This window comes from Pelodiscus sinensis, chromosome 2 (assembly GCF_049634645.1).
Source record: "Pelodiscus sinensis isolate JC-2024 chromosome 2, ASM4963464v1, whole genome shotgun sequence".
Taxonomy (NCBI): Eukaryota; Metazoa; Chordata; order Testudines; family Trionychidae; genus Pelodiscus; species Pelodiscus sinensis.
This window is the reverse complement of record NC_134712.1, coordinates 28580149-28597351: the sequence shown is the minus strand read 5'-3', so window position 1 is coordinate 28597351 and position 17203 is coordinate 28580149. Positions and strand designations below refer to the sequence as shown.

General features: G+C 41.1%; 1 long non-coding RNA gene across 1 annotated transcript in view; it reads right to left on the bottom strand.

The window, feature by feature from the left end:
* Positions 1 to 302: 302 nt before the first annotated feature.
* Positions 303 to 17203, bottom strand: part of LOC142826699 (uncharacterized) — a 60043-nt gene continuing 43142 nt past the window's right edge. The window contains exon 3 of the long non-coding RNA XR_012900903.1: positions 303 to 874. This is a non-coding gene — a long non-coding RNA (uncharacterized LOC142826699). The remainder of the gene's footprint in view (positions 875 to 17203) is intronic.

Genomic DNA, 17203 nt, shown 5'->3' with positions numbered 1-17203 from the left:
CCAATAATTCTAAGTATTTTAACTGAAGTATTTTAATTGAATAATTTTTAATGTGAGATTTTGCAAGAGGTATGTTGAGTGAAATCCCAGCCCCAGTGAAGTCATTGCTTCAGTAGGGCCAGGATTTCCTTTATCACTTGTATTTTCACTGGAGACATTTGAAACAGTAAAAGCTTGTTGAAAAATATAATGTGGCATTTACTACGACAAGTGTCAGTGATCAGTGAAAAGTAGAAACTTGAAAACTTTGAGATAAGATTGTAAAACATTTGACTTTTTTAGTTAAAGTACAGGAAAATATGTCAAGTTTTTCCAGATTCCTTCCTCTCCAAGGAAATAACAAGGACTTTAGCTTCCTTTATGTCTATTCTATTTTGTTGACACCTTGTTCTCCTTTATCAGGGCATCAGAAATGTGTCATGTTCTGTGCTGTCTTCCTTTTTTTTCCGATCAGAAATGCTTCTATTTTTTTTCCAGTTCGGTTAGAGCTAAAAGCTTCAGTTCTCATCAGTTGCCAGCAACATTGCCTGGAAGTTAGGAAAGCTTCCTTAGGAAATGCCATCATTTGTACTTATTCATGTTTTAAATACCTGTAAACTGATGTCCTACTATGGACATTTCTGAAATCTGTGATCCATGTCTTAAAATGATATCCTTTCCCTTAGACAACCTGTTCTCAGGTAGGATCAACGATAGAGCAAAAAGAAAACAATTATATATGGGCAAGACCATACTGGCCAATTTTCTGCTGGCAGCCTTGTCCCGTTCATGCTGATTTCATTCAGGCATACTGACTGCAGAATCAAATAGAGGAGGGCATGCTGCTATATTTCTTGTTACCAGAATGGGGAAGCAGAAGTGAGTGACTCCCACCCTAAAAAAATAAAAGTAGTTAGGAGCTACCAAGAAGCTGGTAATTTTCATTAGTACCTCTGCTCTGCATATAGAGAGTCTAAGTTCATGCTAATGTCTAAAGAAGTTGTTGTCTTCTCACTTATACCAGTACTAGCAGCTGTACCCAGAATTGCTCAGATCTTTAACTCACGGGTTGGAGGGTGCAGGAGTCAGGGCAGGGACTTGGGGACTGAAAGAGGACTCAAACCAGGGGGGAGGTGGAGCCTTGTCCAGTTCATGCATCCCATGTGTTACTTACTGCTGTCATGTGAGGCCAGGCTTCAGCGACAATTTAAAGGTGAATGATTCACAAGTAAATACTTAAGGCCAAATTTATTTCTTAAACTTTGTTTTGATGTAAGGAAGTGACACTGTTCTCCATCCCATCTGTCCTCAGTAATACACATTGATCATATATTTGGAAACATATCTTAGAAAGGGGGCTCTATTTTTTGGAGGGGGGGGTGGAGAGAATGAAAATTAGCGTGACTGCTCAATGATTGAAGTTTGCTGTGTACTATTATTTTTCAAAGGTAGATTTTCAGACATTTACTACTATTTTTGTGGGTGCATAAACTAACCTGTGTTTTCAAATTTCATGTATTTTGACAATAGAGGACTGTCTGTCTCTTTATGGTGTAAGTCTGTCTGCATTTACAAGACTGAAAGTTTGTGGATACAATTTTATATCATTTTCTTAAGGAAAGAACTTAATGTAGCATCTTTTATAATAGCTGTGGAAGTTATTGTATGTTTCCTAAAATTTATGACTAGATTATCGTGCTCAATCTGTGAGTGATCTGTTCTTGATCATCTGTGCTCCGTTCTCGTTCACTTTTTGACAACACAATCCATGAAAAAACCCACACAGTAGAATGGAAATTGCTCCTGGAAAAATTGCAACAAATAGATGTCAGGTGTATTGTATGAAAAGAGTGTTTATTTTTTACTAAAAACAAATTATTAGCATATAAAAAAGTTGAACGCATTCACTATCTTTCATTTTCACCTTTTTTAGCCAACAGTGCATCATGTTTATGGGGTTGGTTGTTTTTTTGTTTTTGTTTTTTTGAAGTTTGGTAAAGAAAAAAGACTCCTCTGACATGAGCATCATCTCTTAAGAAAAATATGAGTGTTGTCTGTCAGATGTTTCTTTATAGAACTAGTTTGTCCAATATAGGGGCCCTTTTAATGTGAATGTTATTGATGTTAAAATGTAGCCATATGCTTACAGTGTGTTAATGTAGTAAAAAATATTTCAAAATTATTTAAATGCAATATCACAAATAATTTATTTTGGAACTCTTTCTTCTAAGGATTTTTGTTTGTTTGTTTTACATCTTAAAGAAAGTTTTCAAAATCTATAATTCAAAAGGATCATGCTGGCACATTATTTCTATGAAGTACTGTCTACTTACAATTTTTTTTACTGTAACAGATTTCTGAGTAAGTGAGTTTTGACAAGAACTGATAAGGAGAGGGGAAGAAACACACTGTAGTGGAGAAAACATATGATGAAGAATAGATGAGGATGGAAGGAAGTAAATGAGATGAGGTCTCCTAGGCTAGGCTGTAAAAATCTCTGTAGATATTGAAGTGATTTTTACAAAGAAACAGAATCTGGACATAGTTCGGGGTCATATGAATTGTTCTTTCACACATCAATAATGTCATCATAAAAATTTTTTACTTTCTCAAAGTCCCACATAGATCAACATCATGCTGAGATGTGGACATGATCAAGCGATGACAAACACGAATTATCCGTAGCTAGTTCTGTAATGGTAACTATCACTATCACCTTCACTTTGATTTTCTTTGCATTCATATTTAGCTTTGGTTTGTTTTTCTTGATTGAACCACAAAGAATGATTGAGCCTTCAACAATTTTGGGGTTTTGAAAGTTTCATACAAGTTATGACCCAAAGTATGTATTCTATTGACAACTTTAGCTATGCCATCACCACAGAGTGCTTTCATTGTGATATTAATGAGCTCCACTTCATCCTATGTGAATGGGTTGAAAACACAGTACATATGTTCTTCATGTAATACTCATCATAATATATAATGTTATATATATGGACATCATTTGGGTCAATGTAGCCATGTAACTTCACTTTCTAAGCAATATTCTTGCTAAATGTGATGGCTTTGTATATTTTATTACCTTTCTCACATGTTGAAACTATGTATAGTAATACCAATGTACACAATACATTGGAAGGAGAGAACAAATCATGTTGGTGTGGGAATGGCACTATATGTGAAAAAGGAGGAGAGGCTATTATTGATTTAATCCCAAGTGGAACATAGATTCTAATCCAAGAGGTGAATATAACTGGACCCCTCGGTAGTAATGACCATAATATAATAAAATTTGACATCCCTGTGACAGGAAAAGCACCCCAGCAGCACAACACTGTGGCATTTAATTTCAGAAAGAGAACTACTAAAAAATTAAGGGGTTAGTTAAACAGAAATTAAAAGGTACAGTGACAAAATTGAAATTCCTGCAAGCTGCATGGAAACTTTTTAGAGATACTATAATAAAGGCTCAACTTAAATGTATACACCACTATGATATAAGAAAAAAGAAAAAAAGTCCAACTACGATATAAGTAGCAGTGAGAGTCATTGTTTAGAAAATGGAAGTTAAACCCAAGAAAACAAAACACAAAGGAGATAAAATCTGGCAAATTAACTGTAAAAATGCAGCTGCTTTTGTGGAAAAACTTGCCAGCTGTCTACACTGTCCGCTTGAATTTGCGCAAGAACACTGATGATCTCATGTAAGATTGTCAGTGTTCTTGCGCAAATACTATGCTGCTCCTGTTCGGGAAAAAGCCCTCTTGCACAAATGTATTAGCACAAGAGGGCCAGTGTAGACAGCTAAAAAGTGTTTTGCGCAAAAAAAAGCCCCGATGGCGATCGGGGCTTTCTTGCGCAAAACCACATCTAGATTGGCATGGACGCTTTTCGGCAAAGTGCCTCTAGCTTCCATTTCAGACACATTTTTTAATCTGTGGTATACAGCCATGCCCTAAAATACAAACATTAGTGACATTTTCCTTCTGTGTTCATTGTACAGTGTGAACTATGCTAAACTCTGAACATTTTTACAAAGAGAAGGTGATCTTGTTTTCTGGTTCTCTGAGTGAGATTCCTTTGCTGGCTCATATAGAATTTTTTTTTCAATTACTAATAGGAGAAAAGCTATCAGGAAATAAATAAATAAACACATAAATAACTACATAATCCCTTGGATTTTATAATAAAATGGAAGTGCTGAGGATATTTTGACATGTTTGAGATCTCTCAGTTTAGGGTATGGTGAGTGGTACAGGGAATCAACACTCATAATGTGATTTTTTTATAAATAACTTTTTACTTACAGTCTTAACAGATCCTTTCCTTTTTGGTATGCCTACATTATCCCTGTCTGTCTCCAGCTATTCATTTGAAGTCAGGGGCTTGCTCTTAATAGTTTCTTTTGTTTCATAGTGAGCTTTATTTTTTGGTTGCAGCGCTGTCATTTAAAGGGAGGATTTTCCAACAGGAGTAATGAAAAGCACTTGACATTGGATTCTAGGCAAATGTCTTTGTTTTGTGCTTTAAAAATTTCCACTTTATTTTTTCCTGAGTCTTCCTCACTATTTTTTCTACTTAAAGTCCTTTACTCTAGCAAAGAAGCAAGTACCATAATTGGGCTCTCCATGAGGAAAGCTATAAAAATAGCTTTTATTATCATATTTGCATACATTTACTTTGTAAAATGTCAGAAACCTAAAGTATCTAATATTTTACAGCCAGATTTAAAGACTTGCTTTTTACACATATATGTAGCATAACCTAGTTAATAATTTACACTTTAAAATATCATGCTTAAACCCTTGTAGAATACTTTTTCACATACTATTTTGTATATTAAATGATATATCTCTCTGGCTTTCCACTTTAGAAGGTGACAGCATTAGCCATAAATATGAATCCTTTATAGGAAAACAATACATAATTGAGTGAAAAGTATCTATAAAGTAACCTCATTCCAATTATGAAGACACAGAATTTATATTCCCAGCAATTGTCACATCAGGAGGGAGCCCTTCAAGGTCCTCTGTTTCTAAACGCAGCAATCTGAGACACCTCAAATGTATAAATAAAATGTTTCACATTTCACATGTAAAAAAGAGGTCTACTGTATGGGAACAATCTACCATAGAGGACTAGAGTTTAAAATGTATTTTGGGAGCTACCAAATGACTGCATAAGACTTTTGGAAAAGTTCTGTCAACTATAAGTTGGATAAAACTGAAAGGAGTCTATAGAAATTTGAATAAAACCTAGAGAGCTGTGTCTGATCTATCACAGTATTCCAATTTTAGTCAAATTATCTACACTGCTTTCAATAGAGACCTGCTATTTTTTCTATTATTTCTTTAAAATATCCTGTAGGTCGGTTTTTTTTTAAACAATTTATGTTATGTAAGACTTTACCATCAAGTTTTTGGGGAGGGGGTTAATTAGTAAATACAGTCAGCGCTGATGTATACCTCTTTACTTACATTATTGGGGAATAATTTAGCACTGAGTGAGGTTAATATTTGCAAAATTCTTGAAAAAATGAAAACTATTGCATAAAGTGCAAAGTGGTGTTAGTTTGGATTGTAGTAATAAAATCATTAGGGCTGGAAGAGACCTCAGGAGGTCATTGTGTCCAACCCCCTGCTTAAAGCAGGACCAACCCCAACTATATCATCCCAGCCAGGGCTTTGTCAAGCTGGGACTAAAAAACCTATAGGAATGATGATTCTACCACCTTCCTAAGTTACCCATTCTAGTGCTTCACCACCTTCCTAGTAAAATAGTTCTTCATAATATTCAACCTAGATCTTCCGCACTGCAATTTGAGACCATTGCTCCTCATTCTCATATCTGTCACTACTGAGTACAGCCTCTCTCCATCCTCCCTGGAACCTCCTTTCAAGTAGTTAAAGGCTGCTATCAAATCCATCCTCACTCTTGTATTATGTAGACTAAACAAGCCCAAATTCCTCAGCCTCTCCTCATAGGTCATGTGCTCCAGCCCCCTAATCATCTTCATTGCCTTCCACTAGACCCTCTCCAATGAGTCCATATCCTTTCTGTAATGGAGGCCCAGAATTGGACATAATACTCCAGATGTGGGCTCACCAATGGTGAATAAAGGGGAATAATCACTTCTCTAGCTCTGCTGCCAATGCCCCTACTAATGCCCCTTAATATGCCATTAGCCTTCTTGGCTAAAAGGGCACACTGTTGACTAATATCCAACTTCTTGTCCACTGTAATCCTCAGACCATTTTCTGCCAAACTGCTGCTTAGTCAGTTGTTCCCCAGCCTGTAACAACGCTTGGGATCCTTCTGTCCTAAGTGCAGGACTCTGCATTTATCCTTACTGAACCTCATCAGATTTCTTTTGACCCAATCCTATAATTTGTCCAGCTCACTCTGGACCCTATTCCTGCCCTCTAACATATCTACCTCTCCCCCTAGCTTAGTGTCATCTGCAAACTTACTGAGGGTGCAACCCAACCCCTCATCCAGGTCATTAATAAAGGCGTTGAAAAAAATGGACCTAAAACCAACCCTTGGGGCACTCTGCTTGAAACCGACTGCCAACCAGACATCGAGCTGTTGATCACTACCCGTTGAGTCAGAGAATCTGATTAAAGTGCACTGGGTACACAGATGAAACAACAAACATAATAAAATGACAGCAGCTGTGAGCATCCTGTGTATATATTTTAAGAGCTGCCAAACAATTAACTTAAATAGGAACTTTGTCCAGCTGTGTCCATTTTGGATTATAAATTCTACTTCAATGCATTTTTAAGTTTGCTAACCTTATTAAGAATTTAAAAAAAATTATGGGAACTATTACAACATACTTTGCACTAATTACGATTGTGAAATATACATGTGAAAAGCAGACACAATCTATCATATAAAGTACGGTATATTTAACCATTCAACTCTTATATTTTTGTTTTCTATGTACTTTGCCTTTTGAGATTCTTTAGGCTGATCTTGGCAGACAGGCACTCATTTCTCATTCAGTTTAGTACCTAGTGTTCCATAGGAGAGGTGCATTCAGTTTGTGTTCTAATAGTTACTGATCTGAAGCCCATTGAAGTCAATGGGAGTCTTTCTTTTGGCTTCAGTGAACTTTAGATCATCCCTATGGAGTTTTTACTTATGTTCTTTCTTGTTTTGATAATCTTTCTTTATCTAAACTGAAGGCCATTCTGACTGAGAATATTGATTTGCTTTCAGTGTGTGGAAAAGCATGATACAAATGTACAGAGAAAGGAGGTATTGATGACTCAGTGAATCAGAAAGGATAGTTACTTGTTACTTCCAATACAAATTTAAGAACTGAGGTCCTCTCCAAATAAAGAAGCAGTTGTTGACTGAAACCAGTACTTTCATTTTGATCAAGGATAGAGGTAGGGATTATTATTCCTTCCTTCCCCTTCATCCATATATTCTCATTTTTGGTTACTGTCATAAAGCAACATGAACAAAGGAAGTAAACATTGAAATATCAAAAAGAAAATCCCTCGCCCATGCAGAGTTCTTATCCCCCAAAAGGAAAATTGTCAGAGACTCCATGAAGCCTACTGGAGACTTCACTGTTGCTGTTGGTTGTATGTGGAAGATGCCTTAGGCAAGAGGTGTAGTTCACTGTTCCTGGTCAATGGGAGCGATGGGAAGTGGCACTTAGGTAAACAAACTGTCTGGTGACCCACTAGCAGATAACTATGTGCAGCACATTTGGAGGGCTAGCTTAGTGGTTTGAACATTGGCTTGCTAAATCCAGGGGTGTGAGTTCAATATTTGAGGGGACCATTTAGGGATCTGGGGATAAATCTGACAGGAAAGGTATTTGGCCCTGCTATGAGGACAGGGGATTGGCCTTGATAACCTCTCAAGGTCCCCTCCAGCTCTCTGAGATAGGTATATCTTTATATATACATAATAAGCACACAGGATCCCCACCCCTGACTTACACCATCCTTTGCAAAGCAGCCTGAAAGGTTAGCCATTATCTTCCTTGACACTTTTGCCAATGGCCAACATTGTGGTATCCACAAATGGTTCCATTTTCCCCTCCTCACGTCCTCAGGCTGGAATACAACTTTTATAATATGTTACACTGACCCCTTTATGGCTAATGCCATTCAGTAGTGGTTTCTCTCCTCTTACTTATTTATATTTTCCCACCCTACTATAGGTTGAACATCCAAAATCCAGGACTCCTTGGTCCAGCAACATCTGTAGTCCAGCCATAGATGTTGCTGGATCAGAGAGCCTTGGCACCCAGGCATGCAGACTGTCTGGGATCCCACTCTCGGGAAGCCCCAGTCAGTGGGACCAGTGAGCCCCTCATCCCCAAGGAGCCTTGGCTGGGCAGGACAGCAGAGTGACTAGAAAGTCCCATCCTTGGGGAGTCCTGGCCAGGCCAGGCAGCAGCGGGCAGCCAGCAATCTCCATTCCCTGGTGGAGCATGGCAGAAGCAGGGTAGCCAGGAAGTTCTGTTCCTGGGGATTCCCAGTTGGGCAGGGGGAAGAGGAGCCACAGCCTCTAGGGACCTTCATCCCCGGCGAGCCCCAGTGTCTAAGCCCTGCAGGCTGGAGCCCAGTGGCAGGGGGGCCAGAGTGGAGCCAGTCACAGGGAGGGAGAGTGTCCTGGGAGGCTGGTGGTAGGGCACCTCCCCATATCTGGCAAATTCTCGCATTTGGGACAGGTGAGGTCCAACCAGTTATATAGGTGTCTGGCATAGGGATAGGGCTCTTCTACTATATAGGTTAGTATTTTAATGATCTCAACTTATCATATACATCTATTAGTTACAACTGTAGTCTTGTAGTCTGACATCTGCAGATATTTATATCCCCAAATATCTAAAATCTAGTAGTTAATATTCTCTTGGCTGCCTGGTGTCGTTATGTACAAACTGAACCTTAAACTTTTTCCAGTTGCCTGACCATTGTGCCATTTGTCTGTGCCAAAGTTCATAAGTCTCAAGCCTTATGGTAACTGCTGAACCAATATCTTATATGGATACAGCACTGTAGGTCCCTCATGTTGCTGCTAAATAAAATAAATGACAAAAAGTTAGCTCCACTGGGTAAAAAAAGACAACCAAAATCAGGGAGTAGCTAATAATGAAGAAGACAGCCCAAAGACAGAATGATCTGGATAGCCTGGCAAGCTTCATTCAAGCAAACAATATGTTACTTTTAGCCACATTGAAAATAAATACATCTAAGAAAGAATGTAAGCCATACTCACAGGATGGGGGATGCTATTAGTGACTCTGTAAAAGATTGGGGGGAGCATCATAATTGGGTGAACATGTACTTCCAGTGTGACACTGTGGCCAAAATGGCTAATGCAATCCTTGGATGGATAAACAAGGAAATGTTGAGTAGGAGAGGGTTTTGCCTTTGTGTGTAGCTTTGCTGCAATGGCTGTTGGAATAGCACATTCAGTTCTGGTGTCAACAATTTAAAAAAAAGCGTCAAATTGGAAAAGATTTAGGAAAGGGCCACAAGAATGATTAAAGCATTAGACCATATCTTGTTGTGATATACTCAAAGAGCTCAATCTATTTGGTTTGATAAAGAGGGTAAGGGATGACTTGTACAGTCTCTAAGTCCTGTATGAGGAACAAATATTTAATAATAGGTTCTTCAGTGTAGCAGAGAAAAATATAAAATGATCCAATGGCTAGAAGTTGAAGCTAGGCACATTCAGAATGGAAATAAGATGTAAACGTTGAACTGTGAGGATAATTAACCATTGGAACAAGTCACCGAGTGTCATGGCATAGTCTACATCCTTGACAATTTTTAAATCAAGATTGGATTTTTTTCTCCTAAAATATATGCTCTAGGAAATATTCAGGGGAAGTCCAATGATGTATGTTATATATGAGGTCAGACTAGATGATCACAGTGGTCCCTTTAGCCTTGGAATCTGTTCAGGACGACAAATCACATGCTTATCATTGCACATACCGTGGAACTGCAATAAAGAATAATTTTCTTCTGGAAAGGACAGGCATTACTAACATTATGGCAGTAAAGTAGTTTGAATTGCGAAATAATAACTACAACTATGATTTTCACAATTCCCCCCCACACACACATATTGAAATGAGTGGCAGAACTTATTTATTCAGCATTTTACTCTACAGCCTGACAGTATATTTAACAATGCAACAAAAAAGGCAGACTGGAACAGTATGTGTTTGAAGCACAACAAGAAAGGCATACTGGAACACTGAAAGCACCCAGGCACTTTAAAAAAATAAATGGACCATACATTTGTTTTTCATGGCAATATTTCAGAGCGTTGTAATCAACTGTCTCTTTTTTTCAGATGCCATCTGCATGCTGTTGAACTCATACAGGATGTCATAGAGTTCTGAATAGGGAGCCACATAAGGTCATTTTCTGCCTCGCAGCTTACGCTTAAAAGGATCCCAATAGCTACATTTGGAAAATGTGAAGCATTTTGTCCTGAATAAATTTCCTGTGGAATGACAATTCAAATCTATGAAAAGTGCAGCTTTAATTCATGTCATAGGAATGATTCCGAGTAGAGTAGCTGAAGCTTAGGGAAGCATTTTAAATTTCTTGCAGAGAATAGGAATAGCTGAGTTGGGGATGGGAACCTGCTTCACAGATTATTTAAAACTGATCCCAGCTGCTGAGGTTTTTTTACTGAATTTTATTAACAAAGGCTCTGAGACTGTTCAACACAGTAAGTCCATATTAAAATTGGTTTGAATAGAATTCAATTTGGAAAGTAAAAAACAAATATTGCCTTCATATTTTATAGCTCCTATTTCAGAATTGCTATTTTTAGCTATTTGAGAATTGAGTTTGTTTTGTTATTTCCTGTTTATAAGTCAGTGTTGTCTAGAGCTTGCAACCAAGATTACGGTGTCATTGTGCTAGACACCATGCAAACACACAGTAAGAAAGACTCCCTATGTCAAAGATGTTTAAAAATGTGATGTAAAGTAGGGATGTGAAGGACTAGTCGAATATACAATGCAAATGCTTATTGGATAGTCACCAGGATAGTCGACTAGTCGCCCCCCCCCCCCCCCCCCTTTGCTGCCTCTACCGCTTAGAAAAGCCGCGTGCAGCCCGGAGCCAGTTGGGGTGTCCCCAGGCTGCACACAGCATTTCAAAGCATCAGCGCCCTGTGAAGCCTGGGATCAGCTGGGGACTCCACAGCTGATCCCGGGCTCTGTGTGGCGCTGCCACTTTGAAATGCCGTGGGAAGCCCAGCATCAGGCTGTTTGTGGAGTTTCAAAGCTGTAGCACTATGTGGAGCCTGGGATCAGCTGGGGACTCCCCAGCTGACCCCAAGCTCCATGCAGCACTGCCACTTTGAAGTGCTGCAGGGAGTCTGGCATCTGGCAGTGCCGCATGTAGCCTGTGATCAGCTGTGGACCCTCCAACTGATCCTGAGCTACATGCGGTGTTGCCACTTTGAAATGCCGCCGTGGTGTTTCAAAGCAGCAGCACCACATGGAGCCCGGGATCAGTGGGGGAGTCCCCAGTTGACTAAGGCTCCACGTGGCACTTTCACCTAGGGCTGTTGCTACACTCCAAAGGTGGAGGCACCCTATCGACTAATCAAATAGTAGATGAAAATGTTTGATGGGAAACCGAGGAGCGTAAATGTAATTGATTTTCTCAAGGTTGCACATGGGATCTGTAGCCTAACCATTAGTGTAACTCATATCTCAGAACTCTTAGCCCAGTGCCTTACCAATCAAACAGGATTTTAACCTGAGACATGGAATTCTAGGGTCATTCTACTGGTGTGATTGGGTTACTGAAGAGGGATGAGAGAAGTGTAAAAAGGATCTAAGGAAGACAAAGATGCTAACAGTGATACAGAACAATTGTGTGAGTCCACATTAAAAACAAAACAGAAAGAGAGGAGAGGTCTAAATATACTGCATGCCAATGCTGCATGCCAATGCTCCTGTTTGTGTGATCTTGCAGTTGGATTTATCATCCAGTAAATAGAGCTTGGAAGTTTGAAAGATCCATTTGGATCACTAGTGTCACTCTGGTGTCATCCAGGCAGGCCTGCATGAGCCAAACTGGAAGATCAGAAAGTGAAGAATTATATATATATATTGCTTGTCCTTTAAATGGGAAGTTTCATTTTTCAGTCCATGTCAGTTTCTTGGTGCTTTGTACCTGCTTTACCAAAATCAGCATCAGAGGCAAAATACTCCTGTGATCAATTTTTCTTTCAGTCCACTTCAAATTAACAATGAGTTGAATGGCAAACTCTGAGTGCTAAGTGTGCTGATAGGGAATGGAGAGAATCCCATATTAACCTCACAGAAATGTGCTGATAGCTTAGTTGGAGTGGTTTTCCACTCTCAGATAAATTTTCAGTAGACCACCGTGGAACAAAGGGAGCTATCAAAGTTGAAAGAAATTGCAAAGGGGATTTCTGATTTTTAGTTTGGATCATTTGTCACTACAGACAATGATGAGGAAATATTGATATGGGGTTAATCTTTTCAGGCAGGGAAGATGAGCTACTGTCAAAACTACAGATATCACAAATTCCACTGATGGAACAGCTCTAGAAACTAAATTGCAGTAAATCAGGAATAGGAAATATTCATCTGAGAATTCAGTGGGAACTAAACAGTAAAGTAGATGTGCCATTGAAAAAACAAACAAACCCGACAACTTATTAAAAGAACAGCTGTTACTCTGAAGGACTTTTCACCTCCCTTTTAAAAGGTAAGACGTCTCAGAGGAGTAGACATGTTAGTCTGTAATTTTAAAAACAACTAATAGTCCTGTGGCACCTTGACCCTGGTCAACAGTAGGGCTTTATTTTGAAAAAATCCCCCTTAGGTCAAATTCATAAGCTGAGCATCCAAGATACCAAGCCCGTTATTTCGAAATAATGGGCCACTTATTTACAAATCAGTACTCCTGCTTTCCTCAGGAAATAATGCTAATTTCAAAATAGTTGTTTTCAGATAGTGTTAGTGTGGACACTTCAGTGCTGCTAATTCAAAATAACTACTTCCCAGTGTAATTCAGACTAACTGCTCCTCAGAACTTCCTGGAGCTTTAAGTCCAAGGGTACGTCTAGACTACATGCCTCTGTCGCCAGAGGCATGTAGATTAGGCTACCAGACACAGTAAAATGAAGCGGCGATTTAAATAATCGCCGCTTCATTTAAATTTACATGGCTGCCATGCTGAGCCGACAAACAGCTGATTAGCTGTTTGTCGGCTCAGCACGATAGTCTGGACGTGCGGGTGGCGACATCAAAGGTATTTGTCGACCACCTAGGTAAACCTCATCCCAGCAAACAAAAGTTAGGGAAAATTCAGTTTGGATTAAAAAATGTTTGGGATTTGTCAGCGAAGTAGAAAAATAAGTTTAAGGACAGCAAACTATCTGTCTATCCTCCTTCCTATATCAGCTTTGTCCCCATGGTTGGGCAATTGCCTGGATGTGGGAGGTCCAGTCGTTTGGGAGATACAGGTATAGGTTTGAGGCTCCACCCCAGAGCAGATATTTGATCTTCTATATTCCCTGTTCTAGGTGAGTATTTAATCATCAGTCTGTACACTATTTTTGGTGGGGTGTACTCAGCCTCTCCTGTTGACATTGTTGCAGTTTGTATTCAGTACTTTAATGTTCACTAGGCAAAAGAGATTAAATAAACAACTCTTTAGCCAGGATTGCTGGGATTAATTAGTATTTAAGGGCTTTAACAGACCATAGCCCATATTCAGTTGTTGCGCTAACTGCGCACAAATGTATTGGCTTCCTTGGAATTTGGTCCAAAATGTGCTGTTTAAGTGTGAGAGAGACAAGGTGGGGGAGGCAATATTTTATTCAACTAACTGCTGTTGGTGAGAGAGAGAAGCTTTCAAACCACATAGAGCTCTTCTTCAGGTCTTCTTCTAGAAGAGTTACCAATTGAAGCTCTCAAGATCATTTTTTGAGTGTTGTGCAGGTTTCCTTTAAGAATGAAGACTGATAGGTCCGATATAGAGTGATTGCTCTGAGAAGAATATTCTCCCACATAAGTGAGCTCCTTCAAGACCCAGTGATTGGCTTCATCCACATAGTTATTATAGGGGCATTTTAGACCCATGGTCTCTTGAGACTGAAAGATATCTTAATCCCCTAGACAGGTAGGTTAAACTCTCTCCGGGTACGTCTACACTACAGCGCTAGTTCGAACTAACGCGTCTAGAACTAAAAACTAGTTCGAACTAGCGTTTTGCTAGTTCGAACTAGCAAGTCCACATTGAGTGGACTCTGAACAGGGCTTAAGGATGGCCAGAAGCAGTGCCGGCAGGGCATAAAAGGAGGACTTAGAGCATGGAGATGCTGTCTCAGGCTAGCCGAGGGCTGCGCTTAAAGGGTCCCGACCCCCACCCCGGACACACAGTTCTAAGGGGTGCCCCGCTTGCAAAAAAGTTCTGGCTTGGAGTGCCCTGAGTTCCCACACTGGGCACATCACACCACTCGACCATCAGCCCAGCTGCACTTGCCACAGGCTGCCATCTGGGGAGAGGGAGTAATTGGGGGGCTGCAGGAGAGCTTCCACCCCCAGAAGCCCGCAGAGCCAGCCCAGTCCTCCCCATCGGGGGCTCGTACCCCATTCCTCCCTCACCTCCTTCCACTTACCCTTCCTTAGCCCCCCTTCTTATTGATGTACAAAATAAAGATAACGTTTCTTCCAACATTGACTCTGTCTTTATTGAAAAAAAACTGGGGGAGACTGGGAAAAGGAGGTGGGAGAGGGGAAGAGAAAGGCTGGGAGAGGGGAGGGCAACTAACATGATCAGGGGTTGGGAACAGGTCCCAGATGAAGAGAGGCTACAGAGACTGGGACTGTTCAGCTTAGAAAAGAGGAGACGGAGAGGGGACAGGATAGAGGTCTCTAAAAGCAGGGGTTGGGTGGAGAGGGTGCATTCAGAAAAGTTCTTCCTGAGTTCCCATAAAGAAGGACTAGAGGACACCAAAGGAAAGGAATGGGTAGCAGGCTTGAAACTAGTACGAGAAAGTTGTTGTTCTTCCCAAAGCAAATAGTTAACCTGTGGAACTCCTTGCTGCAGGAGGCTGTGAAGGCTACAACTAGAACAGAGTTTAAAGGGAAGTGAGATAAAGTGATGGAGGTTGGTTCCATGGAGTCCTATTAGCCAGAGGGTAGGAGTGGTGTCCCTGCCCAAAGTTTGTGGAAGGCTGGAGAGGGATGGCACGAGACAAATGGCTTGGTCATTGTCTTCGGTCCATCCCCTCCAGGGTCCCTAGGGTTGGCCGCTGTTGGCAGACAGGCTACTGGGCTAGATGGACCTTTGGTCTGACCCAGTACGGCCATTGTAAGCTCAGGGCTCAGTGTCGGGGGTCTCAGTGGACCCCCTTGATTTTCATGCACACCTGGTCCTGGGTGGCCAGGCTGGCAGCTCTCCTGTCCTAGATGGCCACTTTCCTGTGCCTAGTGCGGAGATCGTGGACGAGGTCCACGATGTCCGCACTAGCCCAGGAAGGTGCCCGCCTCTTGCGGTCCAGGGCAAGCTCCCGGGAGCCGCCAGCCTGGTCCCGGCAAGAGGGGGTGGGTTGGGGGGCATCGGGTGGGTGGCTCTGTGCCGTGCCAGGTGCAGGGTCTGCTAGCTGGGTGCTGGCAGGCTTGCACCTGGCACGGGCACCGTAGCCAGCCCGTGCCCCTTTAAGGGGTCCGGGGCCGGGAGGGGGGCATAGAGTTTCCCTGGTGTTGGCCAGAGTGGCCACCAGGGAAACCTGGGGAGGGCTAGCCTCCCACTAGTTCGAACTAAAGGGCTACACAGCCCTTAGTTCGAACTAGCTAGTTCGAACTAGGCGTTAGTCCTCGTAAAATGAGGTTTACCTAGTTCGAACTAAGCGCTCCGCTAGTTCGATTCAAATTCGAACTAGCGGAGCGCTAGTGTAGCACCTATTAAAGTTAGTTCGAACTAACGTCCATTAGTTCGAACTAACTTTGTAGTGTAGACATACCCTCATAGATTTCCAGCACAACTTCAACAACCACCACCCCACTAGTTTTTAACTTACTAAATCCCTAATGGGCCACTTTTTCTTGATCATCCCTTAGATTCTATTCTATTCATGCTAAACAATCTGTTCCATCTTACATTCAGCTGTGAGGCTCAGAGTACATTTCACAGATATGAAGAAGAACTCTGCATGGCTTGAAATCTTGTCTCTCTCACCAACAGAAGATGGTTCAACAAAAAGATATTACCTCACATACATCTTCTCTCTAATATCTTGGGGCCAACACAGCTGGAACTATACTGCATGAAACAATATAATTATGCAATGATATTTAATATTAAAACAAACAAAGCCTTATATATTGTGATACAGGGAGCAATGGGAGGTTGGTAGAGGGGAAATATATAAACCCTTGGCTAATTAAGGCATAGCTCCCTGTAGACTAGGGAAAGCTACTACAGGCTAATTGGAGCACCTGTAGTCAATTAAGGCCCTATCAGGAACCTAATATGATACAATAGGCTAATTAAGGTGTGGTTTCCCTATAGACTAGGAAAGTTACTACAGGTTAATCGAAACACCTGTAACCAATTAAGATGCTGTCACAATTCAATATCGCCTCTCCCTCTGCTTCAGGCAGACAGGGTGGAAAGAAGAAGGGAAGAGGTCTGGAGTTTCTGACACTTGAATGATCAAAGAATGGAAGCAAGGGAGACACTGCCCCAGCCTAGCTGGGAGACTTCCTCCCCTAGTGTCAAGGATAGAGGATAACCCTATGCAAAGGGGACGAGGGGAGAAACCCAAAGGTCAGACACAGATCCCTTCCGCAATTCTTTGTTCAACCACTTTCTTGGACCACTAGCAGGATCCTTGCAGCCAAAGAGCAAGGGCAAGATGTGGTGTCCTAGTCCAACCCCAAGAAAATCATGCAAACATTGGCCATCTTACCATAATATGAATGAACACATACCTAATTAACCATCTCAAGGGCTTATGGTGAGATTCTTTTAGTCTTTGTTTGGATCACATTCCTAGATCATTGGTTCCTAACCTGTGGTCCACAGACCCTTGGTGGTCTGTGATGCTACTGTAGGAGGTCCGCAGAAAGTTTAGAAAAGGAAAGGGAAAAAAAAGTAAGGATTGAACTCACCACGGGACTGGGACTTTTCGTCAGGCAATTCTCGCCTACAGCTCACTGTTCACAACT